General features: G+C 45.8%; 1 protein-coding gene across 3 annotated transcripts in view; it reads right to left on the bottom strand.

Annotated features, from left to right (window-relative positions):
- LOC126547836 (RAB11-binding protein RELCH homolog) overlaps positions 1 to 16807 on the bottom strand; it is a 223897-nt gene that overhangs the window by 93794 nt on the left and 113296 nt on the right. The window lies entirely within an intron of this gene.

Raw genomic sequence — 16807 nt, 5'->3', positions numbered from 1 at the left:
GCCTCCTCTCACATCATTGTGGTTTTACCTTCAAGTTCTGTAATGTACCAACCAGTACAATTCAACACAGTTTAAAGAAGAAATAAAACGAAGGACACCGACTAACAGAAGTGCTAAATATGAATAAATCTAAAAGACGTTTCGGCTTCGCTACGGAAGCCTTGTTCACAATGGGATGACGGAAGGTTCATGGAAGCTTATGTATGCTACAGAACGTGACGTAAGCAGCGCGTGTATGACGGGGGGAGGGTTCCCTCATTTCGATTGAGCGTGTGACGTGTTTTCTGTATCTCCAGTGATTCCAGATACAGCCGCGATTTTAGGTTTCTTTCTTGGCCGATAATTCTCGAGCGATCCCAGTCGATCTTGTGGCCCGTTGCATCCAAGTGCTCGGCAAGGGCATTCGACACTGTACGTTTCTTTTCGACATCTTTCTGATGCTGCCTCAGTCTCTGTTTGAAATTGCCCGATTCACCGATGTATGCGTAGTCGCAATCTGCGGGGGTATATCTTATAGACCACGCCGGGAAACAATTCTCTCGGAAGCCTGTCCTTGCCGCCGACGAGCGCTTGCCTCAGCTTACACACGGGCACGTGCGCCACCTCAACGTCATAACTGCGTAGAACGCGAGACAAGGTTTCGCTTATCCCTGGAACGTAAGGTATGGCAGCACGCTTTCTTGGTCGGAGATTGGCCGGACGAGCTGGATTGGACAGACGGCGTTCCACAGCACTCAAAAAGGATGTGGGATAGCCGCTTGCCGAGAGATCACCTCGCACGTGGTCCAAGTCAGTGGAACAACTTTCTGCTGTGGTGCAAATGCGGTTCGTACGGTTGAGCAGTGAGGCAGCAACCAACCTTTTGTGAGCGTCTGGATGAACGGAATGAAATTTCAGGTAGCGGCCAGTGTGTGTGTCCTTACGGTATACGCTGAACGAGAGCCGTCCATCACGTCTGGTGACAAGTACATCTAAAAAAGGTAGTCTGCTGTCGACCTCCGTCTCGACTGTGAATTGGATGGCCTTTTCCTGACTGTTTAGGTGCGCAGTGAATGAATCCAAAGCGCTGCGCCGAATCAGACAGAAACAGTCGTCCACATAGCGCAGGAAAACTTTTGGCCTAGGATTGAGGGACGCGAGAGCACGCCTTTCCAAACATTCCATCGTAAGATTGGCAGCAGTAACAGAGACGGATGCACCCATTGCCGTACCGTGGACTTGCCTGTAGAAGACCTTGTCGAAGCAGAAGTACGTGTTTCCAAGGCAAAAACAGAGGAGCCTCTTGAGGTCGGGAACGTTCCAAGAGCCATACCTTACGTTCCAGGGATAAGCGAAACCTTGTCTCACGTTCTACGCCGTTATGACGTTGAGGTGGCGCACGTGCTCGTGTGTAAGCTGAGGCAAGCGCTCGTCGGCGGCAAGGACAGGCTTCCGAGAGAATCGTTTCCCGGCGTGGTCTATAAGATACCCTGCGCAGATTGCGACTACACATACATCGGTGAATCGGGCAATTTCAAACAGAGACTGAGGCAGCATCAGAAAGATGTCGAAAAGAAACGTACAGTGTCGAATGCCCTTGCCGAGCACACGGATGCAACGGGCCACAAGATCGACTGGGATCGCTAGAGAATTATCGGCCAAGAAAGAAACCTAAAATCGCGGCTGTATCTGAAATCACTGGAGATACAGAAAACACGTCACACGCTCAATCGAAATGAGGAAACCCTCCCCCCGTCATACACGCGCTGCTTACGTCACGTTCTGTAGCATACATAAGCTTCCATGAACCTTCCGTCATCCCATTGTGAACAAGGCTTCCGTAGCGAAGCCGAAACGTCTTTTAGATTTGTTCATTTTTAGCACTTCTGTTGGTCGGTGTCCGTTTTATTTCTTCAATGCTTCATCCCGACTAGACGGGCTTCCGCCGAACCCTCGATAACACAGTTTAACATTTCTCATTCTGGCCAACATCAGCCCATTTATTTATTATGTTTATTCTGGACAATCTATCCCTTTTTTACTGAAACATCTTGTCCCACTTGCTCTTGATTAAAAAGATTATTTAATACACTATGAAGTGCACAAATAAGTGTATAAAAGAAAATTACTGCACTGTGACCACAGTTGGCATCAATAATGAAATCTGTTTCTTGCATTCCCAGGTAGGGTTATGAGTTTTTCGATACTTGATATATTTATTTGAAAAATTAAGAATTTTGAAACTGTGGCTCACAACACGTGACTAGTGACTCCAATACTTTACTTTCTACCAGAAAAAAAAAAGCCACATGAGAGTTTTCTGCTTTACCCTAGTTTGTGATTATGCAGGTGGCTTACTATGACACACATGAAAAATTCAGTGTTACAAAATCTGAAGATTTTCATGGGTATCTACAGGTTCTTTTCAGAATATACAGATGTACAGATAATTTTCAAAACTTCCAGAATTTTATCTCTAGGGCAGAAAGTTGTGTACCTGCTTCTTTTTTGTGGAGTATTAACCTACCAGGGCTCCCCAGTCAAATTAGGTTCCGCAGAACCTAGGAGTTTTGAAAGCAGTATTAGGAAGTGGGCTATTGGGCATAGTTATAAAATATGTGGCTTTATCTAAGCGGTTATAACAGACGCAACGATAGACTGAACTAGTACATAACATGACCTCCTCCAATTCAACCAGCCAGTCCCTGCTCTCACAAGTTCACCTGACTGACAGGTAAGCGAAAAATGAGGAAGAAAGGCACACCACAAAGGTTCCTTAGCAGCCAAAACAAATTCAGCCGAAACTCCTTTTCCCCCTTCACTTACACAGTTTCTCGTTTCTCATTTACACACTTTCTCAACAATAAATTTATACTGCACTTTGGATATACTGAAGCCACCACATCACATATGCACTACAGCAATCTTCAGCAGTGCTGCACAAGACATTCCACTGTACAATTTTCAGGCCCATGGCACCTCCCCTGAGATTACATGCTTTGCCCTGACAGGAGCAGTCCCTAACACACAGCATGAATAGTCCCTACACTTGGTGAAGGCTAGTGGGGCTCATCAAAACCGAGAAGTGGGGAAGCTGTCCTTAAATAACAGAAGCTGTTTTGTGCATGGACAGCATGCTTGACATTTCAAACAATTTCTGTTTCTTGTTTGATGATTGTGTGTTTAAACTTACAAAGGACTTAAGAGCTTTGTAAGAATTTGCAAGGCAAGTGAAACTGATGATGCGAATTTTTAAAACCATGAATAACTAGTACCATGTCACAATTTCTACAGAAGTAAAATGAACGCCGTAGTAAACACCGTATTAATTTTGATTTTGCTCAATTGTTGCAATGTGTCTAATGCATGTACGGAACTAAAATGATAATGTTATCTCAAATAGATTTTTTTTAAATAAAAAGTTCCTATTGGGAAATTGCCCTCATATTGCGGTGTCAGTGCTGAAAATTTTATTTTTTAAGCAATTGCAGCATGAATGTTATTGTTTTAGTTTAGTCAAAAGCACTCATTGTATACAATATTTGACAAAAGTCTCAACACTTTAATTGCATCAGTTAATTTTTAAATGTTCCTTGACCAAAGTACAAAGACAGATATGAAAGCTCAGAATTGGAATACTTGTTAATATATTTACACAAAACTTGCTGATGCCATGAGGAATGCCATTACTAAGCAGGTGCAAATTTTAGGAATTTTCATTCAGAGGAAGTTGTGAAAATTACAAAAATTTCTGACGTCCTGTATGTGTCTAATAAATAAACAAATAAATAAACACTATTATGTACTGAAGATCATCGTAAAACCAAGAATATCACTCCAATCTAGCACCGCATAATTTACTGCCATTACAGTCGTACAGTTTCCCTGGAAAATGACAAACGGGCAACATGACAGTGATTTCTGTAATGCCGCACTGTCATACCACATTTTTATACTACTATAAGGTGTCTTCTCGATGTGTCCAATCAAAAGAGAAAAGCATGTGTGCAGCAACAAGCAGAAGAGCTCCTTTGTTGACAACTGCAAGTGTGATGCTTGTGACATACATTTGTCTAGTTGCATGAAAAAGATATGACCGGCTACCAGATTGTTGAATATGTGGCTGCATGAGTCCAACTTACAATCTAGAAAGGGGGAGAGGGCAGTCTTCTATCCTTACATTGTAGTGAAAGCAGGTGCTTACCCCTCTTTGAACATGCAGAAATGGACTGATGACGCAAGAGTGACAAAATAAGCTACAGCTATAGTTAATGGGGTGTCGATAGTACAGTAGAACCTCATTCATACATTGTGGAAAAAAAACACAAGAGAAAATGTACTAACTGAGAAAATGTAGAATCCAAAGTCACAAAAAAATATGACAGGCTCAAATGTAGCTGACATCTACGTAACACAAAGTGCTGTGCAAATTGTAGCAGCACATGACGCCGACACATGCCAAGATTGTTGGGCCCTAGCAATCCGAGACGCATGTTGTCGTTTTTAGGCTTTGGCAAGCTTACATTTGTGCACCTCGTTTTCGGACTGGGTCACCAGCTTTTCCGAGCGGGAAATCTCGGCAGCAAGTTTTGACGTGCCCACTCAGCATGAATTGTTGCAGCACCAGATGCCAACACGCCTCAAGCTGCAGGGGCCCAAGCAACCAGAGATGCACTTTGTCATTTTCCTATTGCGTATTGCTGTAAGATGGCAATGAGAAACCGAAATGAAATCAAGCTCCCTCCTGTGACGGCTCCCTCAGAGTAATGAAAGCCAATCTTGAAAGCCATGCTTTTGCCTAGGTGAGTGATGCCGGAATATGACGCCAGAATATGACGCCTACAATGCCGTCAGAGCAAAACATGTCACTCACTTCACGCCACCTGCAGCAGAGAATGGCAGCGCATTTGGGTTACCGCCTATTAAACGCATGCAGTATGATTTCAACAGCACTACATTCTACACACTGTGAAAGAAATACGTGAAGATCCTTATCGCAACAGGGTTGGCGGCGATAGCTGTGAATGCGGTGTGCGACAACCCATGAGGAGATTCGCTGAAATCACCAAAGACCAGAATAGACACTGAAATGTTAAGTATCAGGCCTTGCAAAAAGTGTTAGTCATGGGAATAAAAGAGCTCAATATATTCCTCAGCGATACCATCAAAAGGCAGCAGATTTCATCCTTCAGTTTGATATAGCTATTTTCGCTGCCTCGAAAGGACGGTTCCGCAATTTTCATGAGAGGCGTGACCTACACTTTTGCACATTTTTTTAGTAAATAACAGTTTTTTTCTTTCATCTCATGTTCGTTCTCTTAATGCCTCTGGCTTGCTGACTCGAATTCTCTTCAGTTTCATTAGATTGAATGTCGCATATTTCAAACTATTTAGGCATAACCGTGTGATTCTAATGAAAAATATTTTGCTGTATTTGTTTCAATTTTGTGCATTGTCTCCAACAGATTGAAAAAATTCAGTATTGCATTCACATGGCATGGTATGAAGTGAGCACAAGTGTACATACGCACATGTTCGTCGCTTCTGAAAGCGAACACCCATTCTGTCAGTACAGTGGAACGTCAATAATACCACATACCTGGCAGGAATGCGGCACAACTACGCTGTAAACTAATTTACGCAGTAACTGGCAATACAAATTTGCATACCTCATGCATAAATGTGCCTTTGCCGACAAAGAAAGGAATGCCATGCGAAACTAAATTTTTATTCTTGTACAATGTTCAACTTCATTAAAACATGGTACTCGCTGTGACATGGTGCCGATAATCCTGTGTACTAATTTCTGTGGAGTGCATCTCCTACTAAGCACATGCTGTCATTATGCCGGAAGAACATGTGTGCGTTTGCCGGCAGACTGAATCCACATTTCATGGGAGCATCTGTGCAGTGAGCTGTCTTCATTATCATGCTGCTAGCCATGCACAGGTACAGCACATATGTCATTGATTCAATGTGTGGACTTTCGATTCTGCAAACCACCTGTACATCAGCCAGTCCCACTAAAAGAGGCGGCAGGGAATGATTACAGATTTGAGTTGCCGTATTTACTCGCATAATGATCGCACTTTTTTGTCAAAAAAATTCACGCGAATTCAGGGGTGCGATCATGACGCGAGTTAAATTTTCTGCGAAAAGAAAAAAAATTTTTTTTCATGCGGCATTTGCAGTGAGATCAGAACAGGTCAACAAACAGCCGGCTGTCGCTGTAACAGTGCAGGACACCAAAAAAATGGCGGCTGGCCGAGCCAACTGAACGCGATTTTTTTTTCTTGTGAGCACATTTCGCGCACTGAAACAGTTTCTTCCGTATCAGTAATGAATAATATCATTAATATCGGCAAGTTTGTGGCAATAACGTAGCCATGTCCCCTTTGAGGGGCAGAAACAGAGATGGGCACACTTAGCTGCCAGTGACATAGAAACAGATGGCGGGCATGCTGCAATAACTGCAGCATTTGTCTTCCTTACTATCCTAATACGCCACGTTTCCATCAAGGGTGAGCTGTGTTAGAAGCGTCGACGTATGAATAGGGTACATTTCTAACGTATCAGTGCAAACGCAGCTATTATTGTTGCCGCTCGCGATTTGTTCTGTGCCCACAAAGTGCAGACAAGAGCAATCAAACGGCACCTTTTTTGTTGTTGTTGACTAAAACCATCATAAAGCCTACAGATAATAAAGCCAAGGCAAGTTCGGTTGTAGCATTTTCTTTTTTTTTTTTTTTTTTTTCATGGAAGGGCGGAAAGTGATGAAAGGAATGAAATGGGGCATCTGCTTAAGAATCTGTTTGGTGCGTGCAGACCGGTTGGTATGTCTTGAAGAGTCGTTCGCGTAGCATTTGACAGATGGTAAGCGCGATCATAATTAGCTAGACTTGGCAGACGACATATCGCTGCGGCAAGTTTGGGGTGCGATCATTACGTGGGAAAGAAAAAAATCAAATTTTGATGACAGAATTAAGGGGTGCGATCATTATGCAAGTAAATACGGTATCTCCTATTAAAAGAATGCAGTACACTTCAAATGGTGCTCCACAAGCACTGCTAAGAAGATAGGTGAAGATACTTATTGCAATAAAGATGGTGATAATAAGTCAAAGGTGTGCCCATCAGTGGCCATATTAAAGCAAAGCTTTCTTTGTCCCCTTCCCCCATTTTTCGGGTGTTGGCCTGATGCTGTCTTGCAAATTATACAACTTGGGTCACTGTGTATGTGCCACTTGGGCCACTGGGCATGCACAGCTGGGCATGTGGTAATGGGTATGTGTCTGAATGGACAACTTGGGTGGCTGGGTATGTGCGACTGGCATGAGGCACTGGGTACTAGGTTGGTGGCCAAATAGACAAGCAGAACAAGAGGCAAGAGGTGAAGAAGTTGGCAACAGGAGCAGCCAAGCATGGACGAGAAGTTAAGTGAACTAAATAAAACCAGAGTGTGCATGAAGTGAGGAGCGTTGAGCTATACAGAAGTGAAGAAGGAGAAGTGGAGACATTTAATTAAAGATCAAAGAAGTAGGGGTGGGTGAGTGATCCAAGTTTTAAATATGAATCAAATATTACCCACAAGCTATTCGTATTCACATTTGAAAAGGCACTATTCAGTATTTTCAAATATTTAAAATTGAACAAATATTTTGCAATACCAAATTTAAGACTGGTTACTGTTCTCTTTCTGCTAAACAAAGTATCACAAATCATCAGAAGTTAGAAAACTATAAATGTTTTCGAGGCAATGCAGAAACAAAATGGTTAATGCAAGCTTTGTTTTCGGTTTCTCGGCGGAAACTTACAAGACAACCTGTGATTTTTGCTTGCACAGTAGAACCTTGTTCATGCTTTGGGAAAAACGTACTAACAGAGAACACATACTCACATGTCACTAAAAATTTGGCAGACTCAATTGTAGTTCACATCTATGTAATGCAAAGCATTGTACTATTTCTTGAAGCACGAGATGCTGACACGTGCCGGGCTGCTAGAGACAAAGTGGTTCAAGATGCCCATTGTTGTTTTTGCGGGCTCACCAAGCTTACGTTTGTGTTACTCGAATTTGGCCTAGTTCTGCAGCTTCTTTGTGTGGTGAATTTTGGCTAGAAGTTTTCTCGCCACCACTCAGCGGGAATCGTTGTGGCACAATACGCCAACACACATCAAACTAGTGAGGCTCGAGTGGCCCAAGACGCACTTTGCCATTTTCCCATTGCATAGTGTTTTAAGCCAGTGATGAGAAATGGAAACGAAATCGAGCTGGTGGGCGATGCCAGAATATTGTCACGAAAATAACCAAGACGAATTCACCGGAACAGAACAGCTTTCTTTTTCTTTGGGCCAACACCCAAAATACCTCGGGGCACAACTGCGCCCTTCGTCATCTTCTCTCCGGCGATCGGTGCCTGTAGTGGGCGGCCGACTTCTGGTTATCGGGACTAATAGTGGGCAGGTTACTTCGCGTCAATATGGTGCTGCCAGAATGAAACTCGATGCTCAGTTTGTGCCACCCACAACAGGCATTTCAGTTATCGCCTATTAAAAGTGTGCATTGCTCTTTCAACAGCACTATGCCACACGCGCTGTGAAACTTATAGGTGAAGATGCTTATCACAATAGGGTTGGTAGCGATAGCTGTGAATGTGACATGTGACAACCCACAAGGAGATTTGCTTGTACTGGAAGAGGAAACTGAGCGCATCATGGCATTTTCAAGTAACATGGGTGGGCAACTCGAGTACTACGAGGAAGCTGCTGTGGCAGGCACCTACAGAATAATCGTGCTCTCGAGTGCATGTGCCTCAGACCTTTTCTTGTTCACATAGGCTCTAGCAGCGAGAAAACGTATGGTACAATCGCAGTTCAGCAATGTACTGAACATTGGTGCCGAAAAATGCCATTTTCTGGGAACGTATTGTCACGTTGTAGTGACGGTGACCAACACAGTAGCAAAAACTGTGAATCACGAAAGTAACTCTTTATTGGACAAACCTGTTTCCAGAAGAAACAAGCAACACTCAAGCACAACAATAGTGGAAAGCACAGTCAGCGGTCGTTGAAAACCTGATCTGTGGGTCAAGCACTTTGGCTTTTATACATGACTCATCGAAGGTTCCAGAGTAATCACTGGCGCCTGCGTGCCTTCCAGACAGTACTACACAACTTATGTTGCGCATACAATCTGATTACACAAGGTTCAGCGAGAACACGCACAACAGATAGAATCAACACTAACATTTGAGTAAACTCCAATCATTGCAGGCAGGTCTTGAGCTGAGCGATAACTTAAGTTGTTAATGGGTGAAATGCAGTCCCCGAGAAAGGCACAAATAAGTACATGTGTCAATGCCACGCTCTTAAAAAGCATCGTCCTGGTACTACGAACACGAAAGCAAAAATCTGAAGCGCATGTAGTAAAGAAAAATAACAAACAAAAAGCAAAGTCTGAGAGTTCGTTATTGATGGTAGAAGGGCTTAAAAGGCGCACAGCACGAACTACTTCAGCTCGCGAGTGCTGCTGCTGTGTTTGCGTAATGCCGTCTAGCATGACCTCATAGTCCAGAACGCCAAGACATTGGATGATCTTGTAGGGTCCAAAATAGCGTCGCAAAAGTTTCTCACTAAGTCCTCGTAGGCGTATCAGGGTCCAAACCCAAACAGGGCCACCGGGCTGGTATTCCATGTAGCATCGTCGAACACTGTAGTGTTGGCTGTCCGTCCTTTGCTGACTCTTGATGTGCAAGCGGGCAAGTTGTGCTTCTTCGGGGCACTGCAGATAGGTGGCAACATTGAGATTCTCTTGATTGGTGACGTGCGGTAGCATGGCATCGAAAGTCATCACTGGGTTTCTTTCCTAAACCAGCTTGAGTGGCGCGATCTGCGTTGTTTCTTGCACTGCCATGTTGTAAGCGAAAGTTACGTGCCGAAGGACAGCATTCCACATCTTTTATTCGACGTCAATGTAAATCACTAACATGTCGGTGTGGGTTTTGTTCAGGCGTTCCGTTGGACCATTCATCTACAGGTTGTAGGCAGTTGTCCTCTGGTGACTTGTATGGCTATACTACAGGATGGCTCGAGTAAGCTCAGCTGTAAAAGCCATTCCTCTGTCGGTCATGAGGAGGACTTCTGGCGCACCTTGTCGCAGCAGGATGTTCTCGATGAAGAGTTTCACTACTTCATCCACACTATCTTTGGGCAGGGCTTTACATTTCCACGTAGCGAATAAGGTAGTCAGTGGCCACGAAGATTTACTTGTTTCCCTATGTTGACATTGGAAAAAGCCCCAGCAAATCCATACCGATCTGCTGAAACAGTCAGCTAGGAGGCTCGATTGGCTATAGCAATCTCGCTGGCCTTGTCGATAGAGCCTTGCATGACTGGCAGTCTCAGCACGTCTTGAAGTAATAGGTTACGTCGGCATTCAGGCGTGGCCAGTAATACTTCTCCTGAATCCTCGCGAGTGTGCGGGAAAAGCTGAGATGTCCCGCCATTGGATCATCATGAAGGGCATGGAGAACCTCTGGCCACAGTGCTGAAGGCACCACCAGAAGGGAATTGGGCAAACCTTTGCTAGTTAGACTAGCGAGAAGCTTTTCTTTATGAGGATGCCATTTTGCAATGAAAATGAGGACAATCCGTGCCTAAATAACCTTGAGACAAAGTCGGTCTCCCCTTCCAAGAAGTTGACAAGGCTTCTTAGCTCCAGATCAGCTCACTGCTGCTCAGAAAGTCAAGGAAAGAGTCATTGTTCTGGTCATCTCCTGGTGGCGGGTCAATAGGAGCGTGGGAGAGGCAGTTGACATCAGAATGTTTTCTTCCGGACTTGTATATCACGGTGATGTTGAATTCTTGCAGTCGGAGACACCACCGTGTTAGGCATCCTGAAGGGTCCTTTAAATTGGCTAGCTAACACAGCATGATGGTCGTACGACTTTGAATGGCCTGCCATATAGGCAAGGGCAAAATTTCTTGGTAACCCAAATTATGGCACGGCACTTTTTTTCCGTCATTAAACTGGCTTCTGCTTTCTACAGCAACCGGCTAGCGCAAGATATGATCCTTTCAAGTCCATGTTTCCTCTGGACTAGGACAGCACCGAGGTCTAAGCTGCTTGCGCTAGGTATAGATTTCGGTATCAGCGTCTTCGTCGAAGTGGGCGAGTACTGTTGGTGAAAAACGCCTATAGTGGGTACACAGACCAGGAAATCTGCGCTCTGACTTCTTGTCGAAGGGCTGCGGAGAGTTTCCGAAGGCAGCAGTTTTCTGCTGATCAGGAAGGACTCCTGACATGTTGATGACGTGGCCTAGGAACAGAAGCCTTTCGTATGCGAAGTGGCATTTCTCTGGCTTCAGGGTCAGCCCAGATGACTTGATGCCCTTTAGTAATATTGCAAAGTCCTTAAGGTGATGATAGAAGTTTGAGGCAAAGATGACGACGTCCTCAAGGTAGACTAAACAGGCCTGTCATTTCAAGTCAGCCCATTACATGCTGGAAAGTTTCAGGTGCCGAGCGAAGACCAGAAGGCATGACCTTGAATTCATAGAAGCCATCTGGTGTGATAAAGGCAGTCTTCTCTCTATCCCTCTTGTTGACTCCGATTTGCCAGTAGCCCGCCATGAGGTCCATCGACGAAAATTACTTTGCATTGCAGATCCGGTCCAACGTGTCGTCTATCCGTGGGAGTGGGCATATGTCCTTCTTTGTGATTTTGTTCAGGCAACAATAATCGATGCAGACATGCAGTGTTCCATCATTTTTCTTCACCAAGACTACAAGAGACACCCACAGGCTTTTGAATGGCAGGATGATGTCGTCACGCAGCATTTCGTCGACTTGTCTTATAGCGTCACATTTTCGTGTCGAAACTCGGTAAGGGCTCTGGCAGAGTGGTTGAGCACATTCTTCGGTTATTATGCAATGCCTACCAACTGGTGTTTATTGAATTCTTGATGACAACCAGAAGTAGTCCTTGTATTGCTCGAGGAGACCTTTGAGCTGTGCTTGCTTGTGCCTTGGAGACTCGGATCAACATTGACGGCTGGCTCAATAACATGGACCATCATTGTTGGTTCGGCTGAATCTGAGAGGACCAACGTATCACTGACTGCTGTAACCTCTTCCATGAATGCAATCTTCATGCCCTTATTCAGGTGTTTAAATTTATGACTGAAGTTTGTCACCATCATTTGTGTTTTTCCTCTACGCAATTGTGCGATTCCCCTTGCGACGCTGACTTCACAGTCGAGCAGCTGTTGTTGGTCACTCTCAACGGTGCCTTCTATGTTTCCTGTGTCTTCTGTTCCGACAAATCATCATGCTTGTGCGAGATGGACTAGTGACTTGACCTTCGAGCACGTGCAAGTGATATCACTTGGTTCCTGAACAGGGTTATCGACTTGGATCTTAAGTCGATGACTGCGCCATGTTTGCTTAGGAAGTTCATACTGAGAATTACGTCCCATGAGCATTGTGACAAGATAACTACCGTCGCAGGGTAAGTCTGGTTATGCACTGTAACGTTACTTGCTGTGCCGGCATTATCAGGTGTCCTCTAGCTGTCCGGATTTGGGGGCCTTCCTATGCAGTCTTAACTTTCTTTAACTTGGCAGCGAAGGATTCACTCATTACAGAGTAGTTGGCTCCTGTGTCGAGAGGAGTGAGGACCACGTAGCCACTGAGAAGCACATCAAGGTTGGTGGTTCTTCGTCTTGAGTTACAGTTAGGTCGTGGTATCAGATCACAGCTGTGCCGCATTGTCCCGTTGTTACGTCTCGTTGTCAGGCCTTCTGTAGGCGGCATAGTCTTGGCTTCAATGCTTCGTCTTGATAGCAACGTGTCATTGCTATGTCGTCAAGTAGAATGTTAAAGCTTCGGCAGCGGAGGCAGAGGATCTTTGGCATTTCGACGAACAGTAACCGAACCTTCATCAGTTGCTACATTTAGTTTTCCGGGTTTGGGCTTACAGACTGGTCCCGGATTGGGCCAGTATATGGTCGGCGCTGCGGAGACAGGTAGCATCTTGGTGACGCCGAATAGGAAGGACGCCGGGGACTCCACTGTGTTGCGGCGATGTAGTCGGCGACATCACAAGGCTATCCACCTTGCTGTGGGCGCGGTGCATTGATGGCGAACCTTCGTAGTCCCATCTAGCGGTATGGGCAACGCCAATATACGCGACCCACTTCTCCACAGTGATAGCAGAGCAAACAGTGGTCGGGGGCGTGCCAAACATCAGTCTTCCTTGGAATGCTGCATGGGGCGTCAAGTGCATGATGGCGGCGGCGGCAGTGGACGATAGAATTGCAGCATTACCCGGCCCTGGCGTGGGCATGGAGGCGGAATGTGACGGCAGGCTACAGCGGTGTAGGTCATCACTTCCAGCTGAGGCTGCGGTGATTTAGGGACTCCATGGAACTGTTGGATCTCCTTTCAGATGATGTCAGCAATTGAGGCTACTTGAAGCTGCATCAAAGGGAACATCCTGTGCAGTTCTTCGCATACAATGGCTCTCATGGTCTCTCGGAGCTCCTCGGAGCCTAGTGCTTGGATTTTGCTTTTTGGTGAAAGTACCTGGCGGTTATGTTGCTGAGTAAGCATTTCCAGCGTTTTCACGATACCCGTGGCTTCTGTTAAAAATTCTGCGACGGTCTTGGGTAGATTGCGAATCAATCCAACGAAAAGCTCTTGCTTCACACCACGCATGAGGAGGCGAACTTTCTTGACCTCAGACACGTCCGGGTCGGCGTGGCGGAACAGGCAGGTCATCTTCTGTGTAGATCACAATGTTCTCATTTGGGAGCTGCGTACAGGTTTCCAGTATCGCTTTCACCCTCTCCTTGCACATGATGCACAGTAAAGGTGTTCAAGAATGTGCTGTGAAGCAGGTCCCACGTTGTCAGGGTGGACTCAGAATTATCAGACCATGTCCTGGTAGTGCAAGTATACATGTCGCAGCTTGTCGTCAGAGAACCAATTGTTGAATGTAGCAACTCTTTCGTATGTTTCCAGCCAGTTTTCTGGGTCTTCAAATGATGATCTGTGGAAGGTCAGTGACTCCCTCGGCTGCTGCGGCACGATGAGGGCGGGGCGCTGGGGCTGCCATTATGGTTGTTGACTTGGCCTTGATTTCAATGGTTGTCTCGGGAAGACATCCATACTCCGGTAGCAATCCTTGCAGCCTGTGAGTAGCTCATTGATCCGTGGCAGCATTGGTGTTGTCTCCACGGTTCAGGCTTGGATCGTGGCAATGGGGGGGTGTCTGCTACATGAACACAAAGCACCTCCACCAGATGGCACATTGTAGCAATGGTGAATAATACAGTTGTGAAAAATGAAAATCCCATAGGTAACTCTTTATTGGGTGAACCTGTGCCCAGAATAAACAAGAAACAGTCAATCACAGTCAGCAATCGTTGAAAATCTGATCTGCGGGTCAGGTGTGTCGACTTTTATACAGCTAAACCTCGATATAATGAAGTCGGTAAAACCGACAATTTGCTTCGTTATATCAAAATTTCGTTGTATTGAAATTCGACTTTTTATACAAATAAGTACAGTTGCCGATCGATTTTTCTTACACGGAAAGGGGCCACAGAGTTTTCCGAATTATTGGGCAATTGAAAAAAGCAAATTTGGATGAGAAAACAATTCATTTTGAAAAATTTGGGCGCTGGCGACAAATGATACGGTTTCATCCCACGTACGTCAACGATATCTTCACATCGGTGGTAAGAGTTAAGCGAAGCCAGCCACACTTTCGCGTGCACTCCGCCCTCGTGGCTGATAGCATCGCCGCACTGGGACGACGCTATCAGGAAAATGCCGGCAGCGAGGAGTGAATGCTTTGTCTGCCTCTCACTCCAATGGGTAACCAAAACTACAGATTACGCAACCTCCCATACTAAACACGCGGGTAGACAGCTTACATGGTGCCATGCCTTCTCGGCACGCCCATGTTTTGCACAGGCGGCAGCGGCTGCTTATGCGCTCAGCCGTGCTTACAGCCATGCGCAGGCACGGCCGAGACGCGTGCCAGAAATCGAGACGCACGCCCACTTACCCACCATTCCGCCCCTTCCCCTGCCCCCTCCTCCTCGCTCGCGCTTGATCGCTGTACCGCGAGCTCGCTCCCCTTCCCCCTCCTTCCCTTTGCTCATGCGGGAAGGCGCCACTCATGAAGTCACCATCCTTCTTGCCTCGCTCTCAAACACTTTCACTCGCACCTAAAGCACACAGTGTGCGGGGCAGGTTAGGATCTTATCGCACTTGGACTTTATATGGAACATGATGTGGCTCCACTTCGGCTGTCGCTATTTTCGAGGGGCGTGCTATTCAAGAGGTGCGTTTTAAAGCAGCCACTTGTAATTCAATCATATGACCATCTGCGTCCGCGGAAGTTTCCATTTATTGCCCCGGCATTCCTTTGCGGCGGCAGTGAAATTTCGTTATGTTGAAATCACATATGTACAAACACACTTCGTTATATTGAGCTTCTAAATGCATGGTGTTCTATGAAGAGGCTATGAAAAGTAAAATACTTCATTGTATTAAGAATTTCATTATATCGAAGTTTGTTATATCAAGGTTTAACTGTATATGACTCGTCAAAGGTTCCAGAGTAATCACTGGTGCCCGCTCGCATGCCTTCCAGAAAGTACTACACAATTCGTGCCGTGCATACAATGTGGTTACACAAGGTTCGGCGAGGACATACACAACAGATAGAATTAACGATAACATTTGAGCAAGTTCTACTCATGCAGGCGTGTCTTTTGCTGAGCGATCACTTTAAGTTGTTATCGGTTGAAATGCGGTCCCGAGGAAAGGATAAATAAGTACATATGTCAGTATTAAGCAGTAAAAATGAAGCTTAACTGTATTTAGTCATTTTTTATGTTCTTGGTGGCGAACGTTGGCAAAGGGAAATTGTCTGAAATGGAATTGTATCAACAAGGATCTACTGTAATCTGTCATTTAGTGTTCCTGCCAGTATACTGATGTAACAGCTTTATTGTTTGCGGTACAACCTGCAATGTTTACCTTGCAACAGGCCCCGTTATGTGTGTCTACAGCATACAAGTCCTTCAGCAGCTTTTTTTTTTCTTCTATTCACAATTTCAAGATTTTTTTTTTTTTTTGGCTACCATTTATTTAGCATCTAACGGTGTTTATTAGGCAGAGCTCGGAGCAGCGCAACGCCGACAGGCAGGGCAGTCACAGCTTCCAAGCACGAGAGCCGTTGCTGAGCAGGAGCGCTCGACCCACTACCGTTTAGAGCCAGTTGCGCTGAACCCACTAGCGTCTCTCTTCGCTACAATCACCCCCCCGGGAGCGAGAAGGGAGCCGTCCGGCGACCTAACAGCTCGTCACAATGAGCGGGCCGTAGTAAGGCTTTAAACGGTCGACATGGACAATGTCTCGTCCACGGCGGCGCATGTCTGAAGATGGCTCAACTGGTTCGATGACATAGTTCACAGGAGATGCGCGTTCGAGAACACGATAAGGGCCTTCATACTTAGGGACCAGTTTTGATGAGAGGCCAGGGGCAGTTAAGGGAACTGAGAGCCACACGAGCGCTCCCGGATCGAAGGTGACCGTGGCAGTGGCGTCACCGCGAGTGCTCCTCTGGCGCTCTTGATCAGCGGAAGTAAAGGCCCGTGCGAGGTCGCGGCACTCTTCTGCATGTCTGACCGTGGCAGAAATAGGCACGCACTCGGATGTATCCGGCCGGTACGGCAGAATGGTGTCAATGGTGTGCGAAGGGTGTCGACCATACAGCAAGAAATAGGGTGAAAATCCAGTGGTGCTCTGCGT

The sequence above is a fragment of the Dermacentor andersoni genome, chromosome 1 (assembly GCF_023375885.2).
Source record: "Dermacentor andersoni chromosome 1, qqDerAnde1_hic_scaffold, whole genome shotgun sequence".
NCBI classification, from domain to species: domain Eukaryota; kingdom Metazoa; phylum Arthropoda; class Arachnida; order Ixodida; family Ixodidae; genus Dermacentor; species Dermacentor andersoni.
Note: the sequence above shows the minus strand (reverse complement) of the source record. Positions and strands in the feature narration are given on the sequence as shown.